General features: G+C 35.9%; 1 protein-coding gene across 4 annotated transcripts in view; it reads left to right on the top strand.

Moving 5' to 3' along the window:
• The window catches only part of GATAD2A (GATA zinc finger domain containing 2A), a 215661-nt gene that overhangs the window by 8758 nt on the left and 185603 nt on the right, over positions 1-21300 (top strand). For 3 of the 4 annotated variants that reach the window (XM_031947914.1, XM_031947913.1, XM_012542143.3), the window contains exon 1: positions 14947-15099. The exons of the other annotated variant lie outside the window; for it this stretch is intronic. The gene's annotated coding sequence lies outside the window, so the exon portion shown is untranslated. Of the gene's footprint in view, positions 1-14946; positions 15100-21300 lie in introns of those variants that run through there. 4 annotated transcript variants of the gene reach the window in all.

Below are 21300 nucleotides of genomic sequence, written 5' to 3' on the forward strand. Positions count from 1 at the left end.
ATTCTTTTGAAGTCTTAATGTTCCAGGAACTTCACCGTCCTGAAAACTGTATTTTGAAGGGATATACTTAAGAAGATTATGTAATAGATAATAGACTGAAGTGAACTAATCTGAGGAAGATTGTCTTAGGAGAATCCTACAGATGCTGATGAAAACCTTGGGCAGTTTTAGAGGAAACCTTGTCAGTGTATATTTGTGAAATCATAGATATCTTCTTTATAGATTTATAGATGAGAAAATTAAAGCTCACAGACTTGTCTAGGTAAAAATGTAGAAAGTCGCTAAGCCAAGACTAAAATCTTACTCATCAACGAAATCAAAACTAGAAGGTGTCATTAAAAATTAGCAGTTATATTGTTTGAACATTATCAAATAAAACTGGCTCTCATTGAGAGGGAATAGTAAAAAAAAGGTGAATCCTATTTATAGATAGTTTGCCATATGACAAAGTGTAGTGGCTATGTTCTAGGATAGGTTTATTCTCTATACTTAAAATCACCTGTTAATCCATAGATTGGCCCAGTGATTAGCATTATCTAATACCAATGATGATAATTGATATATGGTGCTTTTGTTTTTTAGCTTTTTATTTTCAAAATTCATGCAGATAGTTTTCAGTATTCACCTTTGCAAAACCTTGTGTTCCAAATTTTTCTCTCTCCCTTTGTCATACTTACTTCCCAATTTTTGCAGCAAACAATATGTTAAACATATGCAGTTTTTTTTAACACATATTTCCACATTTATCATGCTGCACAAGAAAAATCAGATCAAAAAGGAAAAAAATGAGAAAAAAAAAAGCAAGCAAACAACAACAAAAGGCGAAAATGCCTCATTTCCGATGCAGATGGCTCTCTCTATCCCAAATCTATTGGAACTGGCCTGAATTGAATCACCTCATTGTTGAAAAGAGCCAAGTTCTATATGGTGCTTTAAAGTTTGATATATAGAGTTTTTATACATTCTTAAATTTGAACCTCACAATAATCCTGTGAGGTAGATATGAGGTAGACCTGTCAGGTCCTGTTATTTCAATTTTACAAACAAGGATACCAAAACTCAGATTAAATGACTTGCTGGTGGACATACAACTAATTGAATGGAATAGATTTGATTTAAGCCCAGGTAAGTTTTTTTTTAATCTGAGTCCAATACTCCAACCACTGTTACATTGCCTTACATTGCCTTTTACAAGATCCTCAAATGGAGTTAGGTGCCCTTGTTGAAATGATATCAGATTCTTCTTGTACAACAAAATAACGGTTTGGTCATATATACTTATAGTGTATCTAATTTATATTTTAATATATTTAACATCTACTGGTCATCCTGCCATCTGGGGGAGGGGGTGGGGGGTAAGAGGTGAAAAATTGGAACAAGAGGTTTGGCAATTGTTAATGCTGTAAAGTTACCCATGCATATAACCTGTAAATAAAAGGCTATTTAAAAAAAAAAAAAAAGAAATGATATCAGAAATAAGTTCTGAACTTGGAAGTAGGAAAATTTGAATTTGAAACTAATTTCAATCACTTTCTAGCTGTGTTACTCTGAATAAGTCACCTAATGTCTTTGTCACAGGTTTTGCATTTTTAAATAGGTTGTAAAGATCAAATGAAATGAAATATAATATCTTACAAGTGCTTTGCAATTTTAAAATGATCTAACAATATTAACTATTACCACTAAATTTGAGCAGGGAAGACTTGTGGATGAAAGGCACACAACTCGGGCTAACCATTAAAGCATCTCCTATGTGTATGTGACTGTGTTTGGTGATAAGGACACAGAGATGAAAAAAAAAAAAAATGACACCATTGTTTTTGCTGTGTAACCTGTAGAGGGACAGAGGTAAGTGTAATGCAAGGAAGATTTTGATCAAGGCAAAAGAGATACAAAGTGCTTTTTAGCTGTGGTGGGGGAGGAGGAGGAGGAAGAGGAGAGAGAGAGAGAGAGAGAGAGAGAGAGAGAGAGAGAGAGAGAGAGAGAGAGAAAAGAGCACGTGAGCGCTGTAAGGGAGTTGTATTGGAATATCAGAGGAGGTTTCTCAGAGAATTGAGTTCTGAGAAAACAGAGTTTGGACACACACAACTAAGGAGAAATGTGTATTCTAGGCATAGGATACAGGAGTTGGGAGACAATATATCAAATTAGGGGACCAGCAAAAAATAGTACAGTTTGATGGTATTACAGGATATGTGAGAGGGGAGTAATGTGACTAGTAAATTAGAGCCAGACTGTGGAGATTCCCAAGTACTAGATTAAAGCAATAGAGAATCACAAAAGACTTTTGGGGTGTGTGTGTGTGTGTGTGTGTGTAGGGGGAATGATATGGTCAGACATGTATATCAGGAAGATTATTTTGGCAATAGTGTAAAGGATAGATAGATTGGTGAAAGAAATAGACTGAAGTTAGAGAAACCAATTAGGAGGCTATTATAAAAGTCTAGATAATTGATGATGTGGGTCTGCAGGCTTTTGACATGATTGAAGGAAGAATCAAGGATGAATCTGAGCTATTTTGTGTAACTGGAAGGATGTTGAGCTCCCCAAGAGAAATGGGGAAGTTTGCTGGAGGTTTAGGGGAAAGATGGAGTTCAGTTTTGGAAATAATGAGTTTTAAGTGCCAGGAGAAGAAATACTAGGCATTTGGTGAAGTTGGACTTCCATTGAAAAGAGAAATGAGTCATGTGTAGATAGATTTAGGAGTCACTGTATAGATACATAATGATTGAATACATGGATACTAATGAAATCACGAAGAAGGAAATACTGGTGGTGAAAAAGGCCAATTGGAGATATCTATTCTTTGAGAGTGGGGAATGGATTATGATCCAGCAAAGACATTGGAGAAAGAGACTGGTCAAACAGATAAAAGAATCTGAAGATCATAGGTTAACAGAAGTCCAGGGGGACTATCCAGGAGGAGAGAGATAGTCAGTAGTGACAAAAGCTATAAAACAATTAAGATTAAGGACTAAGAAAAAGCCATTTGGATAGTCAAAAGATAGATTTTTGCAAGGAGTTGAAAATTAAGTGAGGGAGAGATGAAGGAGCAGAGTTATTCAGTAGAATGATTTTTTTTTTCCCTAGCTCTTTTGCTGTTGAAAGGGAGAAGAGATATAAGGCAAGAACTTGGGGTCCAACAGATGAAATAAAAGTTTTTTTTTAAGGGTTGAAAAGACTTGAACATAAATTCAGATTTAGAGCTGGAAAAGACCCTATCTCTTTCAACACCCTTAGAGGGCCTAGGAAGGTGAAATGACTTGCTTCACATCTCACAGAAAGTCAGTGGCAGAGTTTAGATTTGGACCTACATCTATTGCTCTGGACACATGCTGCTTTTCAAGCTGAGGAAGCCACCAATAAGAGACAAAAGATTAAAGGGGGAGGGATGGAGGAAATGACTGGGCAAGATTCCACAGGAAGTGGTTGGGGAAAAAGGATCAAGGGGACAAAATTGCTTTTGGCAAGAAGTTAGGCCACCATCTTCTTCAAAAAGCTGAAGCAAAGAAGTTGAGAATAGGAAATGATGGTAGAAATATTTTGAGCTATGGAGGAGAAATAGCTCAAGGAAGATGACAGATTTCCTCAAAGAAGCAGGTACTGAGTTTCCCTCTAACAGGAATGAAAAAGGAGGTGACATAAGGAGCTTGAGATATTGTGAGCGTCCAGTCTCAAGATGTGATATCTCAAGTACAGAAGTTAAGCTGAGTGGTATACCCTGTGAAGAACTGAACCCATACATTTGTAGTGGGCTCAATCTGTATAGTGAAGTAACTTGTTCCAGTTGGGTCCAGCCCCACCAGATGTCGATATAAGGAACATAGATAGCGAAGATAACCCAGAGTTTGGGTTTAGTCAGGCATGAATGATATGACTAGAATATTCAAACTGAATAATGACAGGGTTGCTTTTCTTTATATATTTCCAGTTTTCATGTCCTTCATACATCATTACAACCTAGAATCTCAAACTGTCTAGTTTGAGAATATTACCACTTAGTTGTCTTATAGTCATCTTAATTTCATTTTTCCAAAATCAAACTTGTCTTTTCCCCAATCCTTCCCTCTTCTTAACTTCCCTTTCTCTGTCAAGGTATCACCAGCCTTCCAGTCACCCTGATTCACAACTTAAAACTCACCCTTAATTCTGCACTCTCAGTCACACTTCCTATCAAATCATTTCTCAGATATTCCTGATTTTATCTCCATACCATCTTTATGCACCGTCTTTTTTTCTGCTCAGAAAGCCATCATCTTAGTTCAGTCAATCAGCAAGAATTTTAGTAAGCACTTTATTTGTGGCAAACACTATGCTAAGCGCTGGGGCTACAAAGAAAAATAGAAAACTGTACATGCCTTCATTATCTCTTCCCTAGACTTTTACAATAATCTTTGTCTCGCTGTCTTTCTCTTTCTCAAAGGCAATCAGGGGTTAAGTGACTTGCCTAGAGTCAATCAGCTAGTAACTTGTCCAATATCTGAGCCCTGATTTGAACTCAGGTCCTCCTGACTCCAGGGCCAGTGCTTCAGTAATCCTATAATTGGTCTTCATCCATATATTCTCTCTCCATTCCAATTCCATCTTCCACATAGCTTCCAAGGTAATATTCCTAAAACACATCTCTGTCCATGTCACTTTCCTGTTTAAAAGAGCTTCATTGGCTTTCTGTTGCTTTTAGCATAAAATACACAAACTCCTCTGATATTTAAAGGCCATGACAAGCTGGTTCCTGCTTATATTTCCAGGCTGATTACAGGTTATTTCCCCCGAGACACAATTTTCCAGCCAAACTGGCCTACTTGCTGTTTTCTGTGTATAATATTCTATCTTCTTCCCCCATGCCTTCTGTCATTCATATCTTTATAGAATATTGAACTTAAATAAGGAATACCTAGATATTAGCTGTTTGATTCTTAGGAAGAAACTTTATCTTTCTGTTTCTCAGTTTTCTTATTTGCAAAATGATAGGGATTCAATGTGATTGCTCCCAAGATTCCTTTCAGCTCTAAATCTGTGATTCTCTTGGAATTCCAGGCACGTTTTTTAGGGGTCAGTTCAATCACTGTCTTTAGTAAATAGGCCTTTCCTAATTTTTCCAGTTGTTGGTCGCTTTCTCTTTCTTATTGTTGTGTGTTTATTTTATAAGTACTCTGTATTTACTTACTTTGAAATATTGTATCTTTTCACTACAATGTAAGCTCTTTGAGGTCTGAGACTGGATTACTTTTGTATTTATATTCTTCAGTGCTCATTGACCTACTGAATTGCAAGAGTAGCTACCCATAGGTTTCCAGGATCATAGATATATAGTTGGAAGGGGACCTCATAAGTCATTGAGTTTAACTTTCTTATTTTATAGGTGAAGAAACTTAATCCAGAGAGGTTAAATGATATGCTCCGCACCCCAGAGCTAAACTACTGTGTCTGGATCAGGATTTTAACTACATTATTCTTGATTCCTAAGTTCATCATTCTCTCCTTTTTCTACATTGCCTTTGCACTATAAAAGTAGGGAAGTTATGCCAGAACTGAGGGGATGGATTCTGAAAATAGGGAAGAGATTGAAGGACTAGAGATCATGGTGAGGGCAGGGAAAGTATAGGAGAAATGAGACTTTGGAAAATGGAAGCATAGATTCTGGGGTAGTGCTAGTAATTTACAATTTGAAGACTTCTAAGAAAAGCAGTATCAGGTAATAGTGAGTCCTAAGGTATGATCAGTTCTATTATTAATATCAGTATTAAGGTTTCAGGGAATGAGATGGAATGAGCCATATTCAGAGTAATTGAGGAAGATAGGAAAGTATCTTGGGTTTGCATATGACAGTGAAAGGTATATTTGATGGTATGAAGTTTAGATGAGTGAAGGTTGTTGAATAGTGCCAGAACAAAGATCTTCTGGACATAGCAAAAGAGGAGAAAGAAATATGTTAGTTCCTGGATTTGAGAATCAGGGCTGACTGAGAATGGAAGCTGAAGGGAGAAGGAATGATATTATAAATATTAGACAATTTCTCTGAACTGAATTCTGCTTGGAGTGTTCTTCATTTGAACAGAATTCACTTAAGATTATTATATTTCAGAACTTCCTTATTAATTGAATTTTTTAAAGCTCCAGGCTTTTTTATTTTATCCTTTAAGATATCCTTGTTAAAAGAGGACTTTTGACCTAAATTTGTAATAAGAGTAAGATTTAAACTCTTCCCAAAGCAGTTTTTCTTTAGTAAGACATGGATCTAATTAATTAATCTATCCAAAAGAGATAAAGTATTGCTGACAGATTTGGATTTTAGCTCCAAATGTGTCATTAATTCGTGTTGTGATGTTGGACAAATCAGAACCTCTATGTGGTCTCAATTTATTTCTGTAAAATGAGGACATTGTATTTTTTTTACCAAGTCTAAAATCATATGTATCCTCCTCCCCACTTAATTTTTAAAGAATCTTATGTCTGTTGAGGCACTTGTGATATGTAAAGAACACTGTATTTTGAATCATTGGACATCAGTTTGGATATTGGTTTTGTCATTTATAATTTATGTAACTTTGGACATGTTGATTAACCATTCTGACACTCACTTTTTGTTTATTTCAACATGAATATAATAATGCTTGATTACCTACTTAAAGGATTGTTGGAAGGATCAAATGAAATTATAAATAAATCTAGGTGTGTATATTTATGTATGTATGTGCATCCTTGTATATATACTTGTAAATATAGCCCTTTATTACTCAAAAAGCATCATAAAAATGTTGGCTGGTTTTGGTGTTACTGCTCTGATAATGTCTTAATCTTAATCAGTTATTTGATCACATCCTAGAGATTTTGGGCTCTGGAAGGCTGTGTCTAATGGTAGAATGTATATTCTGGCATGTCTTAACCAAGCTGGAAAAGCTTCTAGTATGGGTTTGATGACAGACTATAGAGTTGTCATCTGGGCATGAGCTTAGTTAAATTTGGAGCAGCTCATCACTATTGGAAGGAGGGTCAATAAGTAATTCAGTTTTTTTAGTCTCAGAACCTATAACTTTCCATTAAGATGTGAAGGGATTGTAATCACTACCTATAGTAAGATGCTAAATGTGGATCCTAAAATTGTAAGTAAGATGTTTTTTTTTTTTAAATGAAGTAAGGAAGTCCTGGGAAGAAAGAGAAAGATGCTCGTTGGGAGTACAATACAAGGATATGGAATACTCCCTTTCCCCTTCTCTCCTGCCCCCTTTTCTTTCAGCTGCTGTATTGGTAGAAATAATTGCCATTTGCTTTATCCATATTTATAGCCAAAAAAGTTTAGGGAGGGAGGGAAAGGGATATGTTCGTGTCATTAGTTTTTAAAAATAAGAACTTTGTTTTATGTCTGTTGCAGACTTTTAAAGATGGAGTTCAAGTTGTTTCTTTGCTAAGGTTTAAATATTTTTCTGACTTTATTCAAGACTAAAAGATCAAATATACCAAGAAAATTTACTTGGCAAAAATTTTTGGGTTTTGTTTTCTTAGTACCCAGAAAACGGGGCTCAAGGACTAACTTTTCAGATACTTAATTTGATATGAATATAGGTAGGTGGTTTTACCACAGATGTAGACACAAAGGAGATGATCCTTGCCAAATAATGACACATGCAGATGAAGACAGTGGGAGATAGACTTCCTGTTCACTACAATGGTTTTAAGCAGTTTCTGTTTAACCCTTTTGATATACTATTTATGCTTACAGGAGATTATCATTTTTAAAAAAATATTCTTTTGGCTTGTTCTTAAATCCGAAGTGAGCCTAAGCAGGATTTGTCCAAATGTTAAATATATAGAAGATTTGCATTTAAATATAGAATGTATTCAAAACAACATTACACTGCTTGAAATGGTGAATTGTGTCCAGAAAATATACTCTTCTGGGATAGATTTAAACGTCATTGAGCACTATAAAAAAACAAAGGTTTGTTTACTATTTTTTGATGTCTGGTTTTCTCTCCCTTCCTACCAGAAACTCCATATTCTTTTGTTTTTTATGTAAGAATTGCATAGGGTTTTTAGGGAAATTAACTTTGCTTGTTGTATCACTTTGGAAGAATTCTTCTAGTCCTGTAATACCACTTAAATATTTTTTAGGCCATAGCCACTGGAGAAAAAGATAAAAGTTAATATGAAAGTAATTTTGATGTTTTCTGTCTCTCATCTATCTATTCAGCCCTCTAATTGTATTTTTCCCTTACTAAAACAAGTTCTCCCCTTGATTATGGTGGTAGTGCTGCTTAGTATATAGATAGAAATACAGTGGGATTACGTTTTAGACTTTAGTACAGAAGGGTCAAACTTGCCCAAGATGCAGGAAGATTAAAATGTAATTGAAAAATGTTTAACAAAATTTTAAAAAAATATAGTACAGCATAGGTAATGCTAATATGTGGTTTTCAAAGTCAGTATATGGGCCACAAGGATTTGTTTCTCTTTAAGTTTGACATCCTTGCTTTATAATATAAATTAATATATGGTATGGAAAATGTTAAGGGTTATTTATTAATTATAGTTTGGTATGGGTTTTTTTTTTTTTTAAAAATCACAGTAGAACTGGGAAAAACAAGAACAATAATTTTTAAAAACTTGATAGAGGTTTTTTTCTTGTCTTGGGAGGCTAACCTAGAATGAATGATGAGAGTCATAGTATAACGTTCAGAACTAAAAAAGATGATACAAGTCCTTGTTTTAAGCTCCTCATTTTAGAAATGTAGAAACTGGGTCCCAGAGAGGTTGTCTGAAATTACACAAACAATAAGCTATATAGGTCTAGGGCTTTTGACTCCAGATTTAATTTTTTTTTCAGTTATATTACACTCCTTTCTTTGGATCATTCTTGGCCAATTATTCATGTATTTCATGGCTTACTTCTCAGAAGTTCAATTAGAAAACATGCTTTTAAACACTGATAATCTCAGGATTTAATCCGATATTCAGGATTGATAGAGACCTGCCATAACTTGAGTTTAGTAGAAATAGATTTAAAGAATTCACTTCAACAAGCATTTATTCAATAATTACCATGTGTTAGCCTCTGAGTATGCAAAGACAAAGGCAAGTCTGGTATTTTATATTTTATTTGAGTAGAACACTTGAGGGTTTTCTCTGTATCAGTTGTAGCCGAATTATGTCATAAATGATGGAACAATTAAATTAAATGTTTGTAAAATAGATCAATTAGTGAGGTGTTATCAATGCCATATATCAAGAGGCTCCCAAGCATTAATTGAATAATTTGTCCTGTGGAATTTGGGAAAGGCCTCAATTCGGGAAGCATTTGAGAAAAACATGGCACCAGCTATAGTAGTCACTTTTAATTAGGAAATCTTCACCTTCAGAATCAGGTTGCATCATATTTCATAATCATCAGAATTGAAAGTATTTGCTGTAAAGTCCAAGGCAATTATAAACAGGCACTCAATAGTGAAACCATTCCCTGCCAGATACTAAGTAACTATTTTACTTGAACATTAAGGAATCTCAAACATCACAAACTTATTTTAATCAGCTGCACATCTCTTTATTATTGGCTTGCCTATCTTTCCCTTCTTCCCCCCCATTACAAAAAACAACCCTTATAACAACTGGGTTTTATTTCTCCAACTGGAAAACCTGGCACATGTATCTGTGTTTGCATATATATGTATCTGAGAGACAGAGAGAGAGAGAGAGAGAGTGTGAGTGAGTGTGTTGTGTGTGTGTGTTCCCTTTGGAGTAGCCCATCTATTGCCAATCCATGCATCAGTCCACAGGGGTGTGTCATTATTATAGTGCAGCTGCTGCCTTCCTCTGTAGAACAGTGTCACCTTAGTGACACTCCCAAGGTTTGCCAGCTTACACTCTGGAATCTTTACATCTGTCTCAAATTTAGGGTCTCCCCTCTGACCATACTTTGCTATGTTTGTATTTAATTAAGTTGGCATTAATAAAGACCCAGGTGAGGAACAATGAGGAAATGTTTTGCTTGCATTGCTGTAACATACATCATTTGATTAATAATTCGGAATGTTAAACAGATTTGGAAACAAACCCAGGTGTAGGTGTTAAGGATTCCAAAAAGTAGAGAATTATAGTGACAACTGCAAGATGCTTTCTTTTCATTTTTAAGTTTGGAGGACTTTTTGGGTTTCTTTCTCAAATCACCTGTGTTTGAAAGAGTAAGATTTGTAATTGAAATGTGTGACCACTTGTGATATCAATTCAAATGGGCAAATCTAGTTGGGAAGATAGGGTGGAGAGTTGGGGGGGGGGTGCGGGGTGCTACTGCTGTATTTGATATCATCTTTTGGCTTGTGAAATGTCTTAATTAGAGAGTTCATTGTGTTATTGCATAAAATATTATTTTGGGGGGCTGATTATGAGATTGTTATAAATAACTGATTGTTCACAGAGCACAGAATTTTATTGAAATTGACTTCTGGAACTTCTGATGGAGAAGTGAGAAAAGTGATCTCATTTATGAAAGCGCATTAGATCTTGAGGAGAATTGTGTATAATAATGTTGGTAAGTAAGGAGAAAAATATGCTATTTTTCTGATAAACCAGAACATGATTTGATTTGGCCTTGGCATTAAATACCTCCTTGAAATATTGTTGCTACAACCCATGTTGAATATTTTTTCCTGTCCCTTTCCCTTTTTCCTCTTTCTGAAAGGCTTTTAGGAGACCTTGTTCATAATTATTAAAAAGATCTTTCATCAAAGTTGTACTTTTCAGAAAAGAAACCCCTTTTCCATCAATAGAGATATTGTTAGCTCTTATCAATTATAGTTATAATCAATTATAATTGTATACAAATTCTTTAGTTCCTGTAAACTTCCATTGTTCTAAAGAGCAATATGGTATAGAACAGAGCTTCTTAAAACTTTTTTCCAGTAGCAACCTCCTTTTGTCCAAGAAACTTTTATGCGATCCTTGGTATATAGGTATATAAAATAGGTATATAAGTCAAATATTTACTAATATATTAGTAAATGATAATTTTGCAACCCTCTCCATGGAGACTCAATCCCCAGTTTTTAAAGAAGCTTCGGTATAGAAGTTCTGAAGTTAGAAAAGGACATGATTTTGAATCCCATCTCTTACATATAGAATAATTCACTTTTTTTTTTACTATACAGATTTATAATCAGCTTTATCCACAACAGTGATGTATGCAAGTAGATAATGCAAATATTATTAACATTTGATATGTGAAGAATCTGAAGCACAGCAAAGTTAAAGTGACTTGTTTAGGGATCATTCATCTTTTATTATTTTTTTTTTATTTTTTTTTTCCTTTATTTAATAGCCTTTTATTTACAGGATATATACATGGGTAACTTTACAGCATTAACAATTGCCAAACCTCTTGTTCCAATTTTTCACCTCTTACCCCTCCCACCCCCTCCCCTAGATGGCAGGATGACCAGTAGATGTTAAATTATATTAAAATATAAATTAGATACACAATAAGTATACCTGACCAAAACGTTATTTTGCTGTAGAAAAAGAATCAGACTCTGAAATATTGTACAATTAGCTTGTGAAGGAAATCAAAAATGCAGGTGTGCATAAATATAGGGATTGGGAATTCAATGTAATGGTTTTTAGTCATCTCCCACAGTTCTTTTTCTGGGCATAGCTAGTTCAGTTCATTACTGCTCCATTAGAAATGATTTGGTTGATCTCGTTGCTGAGGATGGCCTGGTACATCAGAACTGGGTCATCATATAGTATTATTGTTGAAGTATATAATGATCTCCTGGTCCTGCTCATTTCACTCAGCATTAGTTCGTGTAAGTATCTCTAGGCCTTTCTGAAATTATCCTGTTGGTCATTTCTTACAGAACAGTAATATTCCATAATATTCATATACCACAATTTATTCAGCCATTCTCCAACTGCATCCACTCAGTTTCCAGTTTCTAGCTACTACAAAAAGGGCTGCCACAAACATTCGTGCACATACAGGCCCCTTCCCCTTCTTTGTAATCTCTTTGGGATATAATCCCAGTAGTAACACTGCTGGATCAAAGGGTATGCACAGTTTGATAACTTTTTGAGCATAGTTCCAAACTACTCTCCAGAATGGTTGGATTCGTTCACAACTCCACCAACAATGCATCAATGTCCCAGTTTTCCCGCATCCCCTCCAACAATCATCATTATTTTTTCCTGTCATCTTAGCCAATCTGACAGGTGTGTAGTGGTATCTTAGAGTTGTCTTAATTTGCATTTCTCTGATTAATAATGACTTGGAGCATCTTTTCATATGACTAGAAATAGTTTCAATTTCTTCATCTGAGAATTGTCTGTTCATATCCTTTGACCATTTTTCAATTGGAGAATGGCTTGATTTTTTATAAATTAGAGTTAATTCTCTATATATTTTGGAAATGAGGCCTTTATCAGAACCTATCATTCATCTTTTAACTGAAATTTGAATTTAGGCCTCCTAATTCCAGCAGTAGTGCTCTTTCTACTGTATACTATTATACTATATTCCCACCTCTTAGCTCAGTGATCTTGAACAAATCATTTCGTTTCTCTGGAACAATTAACTTCTATAATTAATTACCGCCGTAAAATATGGATATTTCAACTATCTTACCTCATAGAGTTATAAGAAAAACAGTGTAAAACTTAAAAATGTTATAGAACTGGAAGTTGTAAAGACAAAAATATATGTAGTTTGCTTGCTTGGAATTAGCGGTTGGAATGAGAGTTTTTATTTTTCCTTTTCTACCTCCAAAGCACCATGTTGCTTATGGGGGCAGATTGAGAGGTAACTGGAGAGGGAGGGCAGGAATTCCCCAAGGTATCTGGAGGTTGGCCTTAGGATTTCTTTTTTGTAGGCTTCTTCTCATCATTATTCTAAAAAAAATAATTTTTTTTTCTCCTGGCTCTTTATTTTCTTAAAAGGTGGGGGTGGGAGGGGAAAGGAGAAGGTACTGTATTTATGGGACAGCATATCAGACTAGCAGAAGCTCCTGAGGGTTTTAGGGATCCATATTTTAGGAATGATATTGAGAGCTTGGAATATTTAGAAGAGGGTAAGTAGGATAGTGGAGGAGATTGTGGATATCATCTTCCATGGAGATCATTTGAAGTGACTGATAATGTTTTAGATTGGATAAGACTCGGGGGAAGGGATAGGGAAGAAGACAGGATAGTTTTCATCATGTAGTTGAAAATGTTTGTTTAGGAACAAGGTGGCCCCAAAGACACAACTAAGAACAATGGAGAAAGCTGTAGATTTCAGCAATTTCTTAACATTTTTAGCTGTCTAAAAGTGGAATGGGTGGACCTGAATTGGCAGTGGGCTCCTTTCACTAGGAGTCTTTTAGTAGAGATTGCTAAAAACTTAATTGACATTGTAGGGGTATCAATCCTTTTTACAGAATTAGATAAAAATTTGAGGACCCCTCCAAACCTGAGGTGCTATGATTTCCAACATGGATAAATTCCAAACTATAGAATTTGAGACCTATAAGGCATTTTAGAAATAATTTAGTTCAACTCCCTCCTGATATTATAATTCGAAAACAAGAGGTGTGAAATGACATATATCCTAAGATCAAAACAAATAGGAGAGCTGAAGATGTTAGGCAGAATTTGGGACACCTGGTGCTCTTTCCTCGATATCACTCTGCCTTAACTTTCACTAAGCTGTTTTCTATGTTCTTGTCATAGTTCAGGAATATATAGACTATTAGAGCTGGAAGGAACCTCAGTGGCCATGCAAATAAAGCATTAAGATCTTAATTGTGTGCCGCTTAGATACTGCAGTTTAAATACTGAAAAGAATTCTTAACTGTATTTTTTGAAAAGAGTTTTATTTCTGTATTGTGCAAAAGAGTTGGGTTTCTTCCTGTAGTTGGGAAAGCTGGCTGCTTAGATAAGCCCTAGGAAAGTTGCCCTAGGCAATAGAAATTAAGTGACTTGGAGAGTGGGACTGAGGAGAGGTCACACACTATCCACTGCCTCATGTTGTATTTCAGTACTGTAAATGACAGTTCTCTTTTTTCAATAAATATGTTCTTTCCTAAATAAAAACTATTCTTTAAAGGTGAAATAAGTATTTCTGTATTCTTTAGGTTAAAGGGAAACTAGTCAGCAAATATTTATTAAAACTATATATGGTGAACTCTGATGGGGGGGGGGAGGTAGGGAAAATGGAGATAATTGACCTGGTCTTGCTCACATGGAGCTTATAATATTTTGTCCTTTGGGAGCAGGGACCATATTTTATGCAAGCTTTAAATCCCCTGTGTCTGGCGCAGTACTCAACACATCTAAGCTTCTTAAATGTTTGCTACTGTTATTATTATGTCTAAAAAATGTATTCTAGGTCTGTGGATCCAGTTAAAACTCCAAGTAACAGTAATGAATGTTGCCAACCTTCGTCATTGCTATTTCTCACATACTTGGAGCAAAGAGATTTTACTTTAAAAATTTCCTCTCAAAATCACACACAAAAAAAGAAATGATATTGTTGCAGGATTGTGCCACATTGTGAATTCTGGGTGTCCCGAAGGAGGGGATCTAAAAAAGTATCCGTAAGTTCCTTCTCTATTTTGCTATAAGCTACTTGTGTCTAAACCTACTAGTATTTCTTTGAACTCACCTCTTAGAGTCTGGAGTGTGGATAGCTCCTTAGTATCCTGCTGAGACGAGTTAAAGGGTGGGGGAATTGTGGGAGGTAGAGTGAGGTGGGGGTGGGAGAGTGGGAGAGCCACCCCTGCTGGAAGCTACTTGTCTTGACCGCATGTTCCTAGGCGCAGCGCTTTTCCTGGTCTGGCCTTGGTGTTTTGCCTTTAAGAACTCCCCAGTGTTTTGGGGGTAGTAATGGACTGTGTGTGCTGACCCTGGTGCGCATGTTCAGGGTAGTGACGCCGCGGCTCCATGTGTAAGAAGCGCATTATTTGGCAACCGGAGGAGCGGCGGCGAAGAGGATTAGAGGGATCCCCGCCTGAGGGAAAGTTGGGGCTGGTGGTAGTGGCTGGGGGAATGCCGGAGAACGTACCCGTTTAAAAAAAAAAAAAAAAGAATCCAAACCGCCCAAACCTGTCTTGAACTGCATTTTAGTGTCTTCTTAGGGTAAGGTCCGGATTAAAACTTAGGGTTTTTTTTGGGGGGGGGGTAGTGAGAGGGGCGTGGTGGTGGGGTGCAGTGGACTTGGAGGGGGGAGAATGGTAGAAATTATTGGAAAAATGTATTGGAATTGATGTGTTCTGCCCCCTCCCCCTCCCATGTAGGAAACTGAAACTACCTATAATAAACCGGTTAACTGGGGCTATCTCTAACCTGAGAAAAGTCTTGAATTAAGCTGCAGCACCACGCATATTAGTCGGAATCGGTGGTTACTATTATTTTTTAATCTTCTGGAAAATAACTTGTTTCCAACTTTCGCGGGGGGAGTGGGGTGGGCGGAGGTAGGGTCGTGGAAAAAAAAAAAAGTAAGAATCAAAGAGTTAAATTTCTGTGAGCTTCTTCCGCTTTACGTGAAGGTTCTCTTCTCCTCCCCCCCCCCCCCCTCCCGTTTGAGATCCGATTCGTTGTGGAAGGGACGAAAGTTTTGGGGGGAAATGTATCGTGTGTGGGAGTGGATGCTAACAGGAAAAGCAGGATGGGGAAGAACTATTAATTGTTTCTAAAACTTATTAAAGGCTTTTAATCTTTCCTGCTGCCTGCTTCCTTCTTTTCCTCCATCACACGCGTTTCAGTCTTCCTCTGGTGCTAGGGAGGAGATAGTGCTTGAGTTGGATGTAGGGAAAAGCCGATAGTATTACGTTGAAAGGCGCGACTTTAAAATGGTCAAATTGAGATCTGGCGCTTTGAAAAAGAGGTGCTCTTTAGGGGATCTTGTTTGGGAGTGCGGTGGCTGGTCTTGTTGGATACTTTTTTTGGTCTTATATTTTGTGAAATAGCCATTCCCTGCTTCCTCTCAATTTATGGGTGTGGAGCACAGCAGCAAGAGCCTAGGGTTTCTGGGTGGCTTTATTCAGGGGTGGGGGTGGGGTGGGGGGTAATGGACATATTTGTGTTTGTCTCTTTTGGTTGAGCCCCAGTCGTGGCACTTAACCCGGCTGTGGCAGCCAGACCGAATCTCCTGTCAGAATAAGAGTCCCCCCTCAAAGACATTGATCTATTCTCATCCTCTCTCCCTTTCCATTTCTCTCCTTATTTTCCTCTCCTCTCCTTTCTATCTGTCTGTCTGTCTGTCTCATCTTATTTCATTCCCTTTTCTCCCTCTCTTCCTTTTCTTCCTCTCTTCCTTTTAACCAGTCTTTTTCTCTCCCTCCTCACTCCATCTCTTTTAAAATCTCTCCTTTCCTCCCTTTCCTTCCTCTTTCCTCCCCTTTTCTCTTCTCTTCCTCTCCCTTAAACTTCCTTATATTTTCTATACCTGTTTTCAGAGGTCTACCTCTTTATTCTTCATTTTGATCATTATTGATTTTTTTTTCCCCCTTTACCTGTCTGTAATGACTAGACCATTTTTACTCAGTAGCAGCTGGGCTCCTTAAAGGATTATCTTGAGAATTTTGAGTTGGCTATTTCCACTTTTGAAAATACTGAGGTTTGGTAAAAAGATTTTCTTTTAAGTAATTTTTGAGGTATTACTTTAAATTAGCATCATGGAAAGTTTTTCTGAAGTATTTGAAAAATCTTGAATTTTGTTAATAAAGCTTGTGAATCAGTCCAAAAAAGGAGTAAGGATTATCCTTAACTTTTGAACTAGGCCTTTTTAGATCAAAGTGTCACTTAAAGGATTTTATTTTTTCTGTCCTCAGCTCCCTAGATTTCCCCCCTCCCAAAATAAAGCAAACCAAAAAACCATACACACAACAGCAACCCACTGGTTTTTTTTTTTTTTTGTTTTGTTTTTTTTTGGTTTTTTTAAATCCATTCCCTTATTAAGTGCTGATTCATACAGTGACACCTTCTGGTAGTGATAAGCATGAGGAGACTGATATATCCTATATATGACTTTTGGACATTTATTTAGAATCTTAGAATGTCACAGCTAGAGGAGGAACTTAAAACATAGCGTTAGAGCTGAAAGGGAATTCTAGTTTACCTCTCTAAATTTTAAATATCATATCAGATATATAGAGAAGTGAAATGAATTGGCCAAGAACACACAGTGTCTGAAGTAAAACTGCTGTGAGCAGTGGACTGTTACAGCTTTTTCCATTGCTGAGTCTTTTCAGACTAATCTTTTTCTACTTTAGAAGTTTTTTGTGGTTGTTACTTTTAAAAACAAAACAAACTTAGCTACAAGGCAATATATTTGTTGTTTCTTACTAATTAGGATCATCTGTCTATAGTCTTTCAAACTAATCTCTTTAAGAGACAGTTTTTTTGTAGTTGTTACTTTTAAAAACAAAACAAATTTAGCTACAAGGTAATGTATTGTCACTTACCAATTAGGGTCATCAGTAGTTTAAGAAGAGGAGGACTTAAGATTTTGTGGCAGGTTTATTGAGAGATTGTAGAATATCCTCCAAGGTCCAGCAAAATGAACGTAAATAAATGCTATCTTCATACAGGCCTTTTCTTCTAAAATTATGGTGGTGTTTTTTTTGTTTTTTGTTGTTGTTTTGTTTTTTATTCACAAAGGGATAAAATTATGTGGGTTGTTTTTTTTGTTTTTTGGTAGTAAATGAGATAATAGAAAATGCTGCTCAGTTTATTATTATTATTAACTGATATTTATATATAAGTGTTTAAAAACTTACAGGATGCTTTTATATATTACAATTTGCTTCTTTTGAATATTTATAAATATTAACCCCATTTTACAGATTAAAAAACTGAAGCTCAGAAAAGTTATATAAATAAGACACTTTACTTTTTCATGTTCCTCCCCCTTCTACTTGTGGAATAATCTCTTGTTTAAAAAGAAAAAAAGAGGTGGTTCAGCAAAGATAACCAACATATAAACCAAATCTTATAGTATATACAATGTTTCATATCCTTGTGCATCCAATTTTGCCAAAAAGGAAGGTATAATTTCTCCATCTTTCTTCTGGAGCCAAGTTTAGTCGTTACAAGTACATACAATTCAGTTTATACCTCAAAGATGATGTACTAATGGATTAATATACAAATAACATGTTATTATATGAGCAATATTCCATTTCCTTTGTTTTTCATGTGTGAATGTCTAAGCTAATGTCTTAAATGACACTTGCATTTAATGTTCTGAGGCAGGCTGCAAAAGAATTGAAATTGTGATGCAAAGACAATGGAAAGATAATTTGGTTGGTATAAGATTACAGCATATTACCAAGATGATTTTGCAAAAGAAATAAGACATCCTAAAGAATATGTGTGGCCAGAAAAAGAGGTAGGTAGCTCTGTTGTCTCTTGAGAGAAGGAGGTTAATTTATATATAGGGAATATGATTTACTGACATATAGAATAAAGAAAAAAAAAAAGAATAGCCTAGCCTCTGTTGGTAAAATCCTTTCTGGAAAGACTTGAACAGGAATATCATAGGCTGAGAAAACATAGATAAATTGTGGCTCATAGGTTCAATAAAATATAGAATTATGTTGCAAAGAATTATGCAAAAAGATGGAAAATATGTTAAAGGGAATGTGAGATGCAATAATTTAAAAGGATAAGAAGTACACAAAAGTGTCTTGCAGGATAGAATGTGATTAAAGGCAAAAGGAAAGATCTGGACAAAAGAATGTATGTATGTGTGTGTATATATATATATATATATATATATATATATATATATATATTTTTTTTTTTTTTTTTTTTTTTTAAGTAAAGAGATTACTTTTAGCTGTAGTCATGAAAGTTTTATGGAGATAGTGGCCGCTTAAGGCCATGAAGGAAGTAAGGGAACTTGAATATTCAGTTATGGATAACGAGTATTTTAGGTATGGGAAATGGATTGTTCAGATACTCATATGAGAAATAGATTTACAACTGGAGTGAGATCACAGAAATTGAAATAATGCTCAAAGGTAGGTAGAAAAGTGGAGGTTAGAGCCTTCAGGGCTGGCCGATATGACAGTTGATGGGAAGCTACTGAAATGGTTAAGGAGAATGAGAACTGAGAAATAGCTGTTAGATTTGGAATTTAAGAGATCATTAGTGATCTTGGAGAGAATAGTTTCAGTAAAAAGATAGGTATTGACGTGAGATTGCAAGATTTGAATGACTGTAGTAGGGAAGTGGATACAGTGGATCAGTGGGAATGTACACTTTTTTTGAATTTATATAATGAGATATTGGAAAATAGCTTGAAGGGAAGGGATGAGAGGGTTGTGGAGAACATTTTTTTAGAGATAGAAACAGGAAGCTAGGTCTTTGTAAATAGAAGGAAAAGAATGAGAAGAGTTGGGGAAAATGGAGGAAAGAGAAAGAAGGAAGAAAATGTTAAATGAAGCAAAATTCTTAAAGAGCTGGGAGAGAATAGAATCCAAGTGTATATAAATGGGGGAGTTAAACTTGGCTAAGGTAGAGGACCCTCTTTAAAAACCTAAAGGAATAAAAAGAAAGTGGTTCAAGACTGAGAGGTCTTAAGTGTGGGGAAGGGGGAGTGATACCAGGGAGTTCATATCTCGGAAAAGCAGATGTCATCAATCGAAGGGGGTGGGGTGTGAAATTGGGGAAGACAAGGTTAGAAAGGAGTCAGACTTTAAAAAAAAAAAAAAGGCTCTTAAGCACCGGCCCTGAAGTCAGGATGACCTGAGTTCAAATCTGGTTATCTGGTTTTAGATACTTAGCACTTCCTAGATGAGTGACCCTGGGCAAGTCACTTAACCCCAATTGTCTCAGAAAAAAAAAAGCTCTAAGCCCATATCTTTGGGAAAAACTTTGCTGCATTTCTGCCTGGGGCCAGTAAGAGATATAATAAATGACACTAATGTTCCATTTTAGCCTTGTGAGTGCATAATTTTTGCAATGGCACAAGATTAGTCAGTTGGTTTTTCATGAGATAATTTGTCAGAAAAGCAATATATGATAATTTTCTAATGTATTTTGGAGGCAATGTGGTATGGCATGTGGTCTCTAATAATAGCAGCTAGTTTTTATATGGCTCTTTAACATTGGCAAAGCACTTTTTACACGTTTTAACTCTTTTGATCCTCAAAGCCAACCTCTGAGGTAGGTGGCATTATTATTCCCATTTTACACATGAGAAAACTAAGGCAGACAGGTTAAGTGACTGGCCCTGGTCACTGCTACTAAGTATCTGATCTAGAATTTGGACTCAGGTTTTCTTGACTCTGGATCCAGATCTCTATTTCAAAATAGAATGCGAGACTAGGAAACAAAAGACATTTGTTGTAAAAATCCTGTCTCTGATACTAGCTTCATAACCATGGAGAAATCCCTTATTCATTCTGATTTTCCATTTCTTCAACAAAATGGAATTAAGATTTGTAGTATTTTGATGGACTAGAAAGAACTGAGAGATTGGAATTGGAGTTTAGGACAACAGCAACCAAGATTTGAGCTTGTTAGGCAGAAGGTGAGTTGACATAACATCAGAGAAGAGTCAGGTAAAGGAGGTGAATACTTTTAAGAGATGGCAAGATGCTCTTTGGATATAGTATAGTTAAAATGTAGTGGAGACGAAGAATTGTTAATGTAAATGAGCAATTTAGGAACTGGGAAGTTTAGGTATTTTAGAGGGAGTATCAATATAAATAATAAAGCCCCTAATATGAAGGTAGAAAATAGGAAGAGAAAGAGAGCCCTGTACTCAGCTAATTGAAGAAGGAAGAAAGGTGTCTTGGAGGGGGAGGTCAGTAGGCAATAGTGACCAGAATTATGATTTATTGATATATATGAATTGTGTGAATGAACCTCAAGAAAAAGATTTTAGTGGGTGATGGTAATAGAATAAGCTTGGGGAGCAAGGAGTATTCCAAGTCCCTCACCATGACTAGGAAATCAAGGTATAGTATATGATCAATGCTGAAACAAGCTATGTAAGCTGTATTAGGAGAAAACCAGATGTCAATGAGTACAAAATGATGGAGGCATTAAAAAAGGAAAAGATTTAAAAATGAAAGCTAGTTTGTTACTTATAGAGCAAGCATTACTCTGAAGGACTGGGTAGCTTCAGAGTAAGACCCCGGTAGGGTTGAGTTGAAGAAGATAAAAATAATAGAATAGTCAGTAGGAGACCCAGAACAAGGGTAGCTTGTTAGAAGGGTAGGGTTAGAATCATGGGAATTGGGAAAGAATGTTGGAGTGATAGTATATTTAATTATTGAAGAATGAATTCAGAAAGGTTGTCATGGTTCAAAAAAGTTCAGCCTCAGA

Source organism: Sarcophilus harrisii, chromosome 1 (assembly GCF_902635505.1).
Source record: "Sarcophilus harrisii chromosome 1, mSarHar1.11, whole genome shotgun sequence".
NCBI classification, from domain to species: Eukaryota; Metazoa; Chordata; class Mammalia; order Dasyuromorphia; family Dasyuridae; genus Sarcophilus; species Sarcophilus harrisii.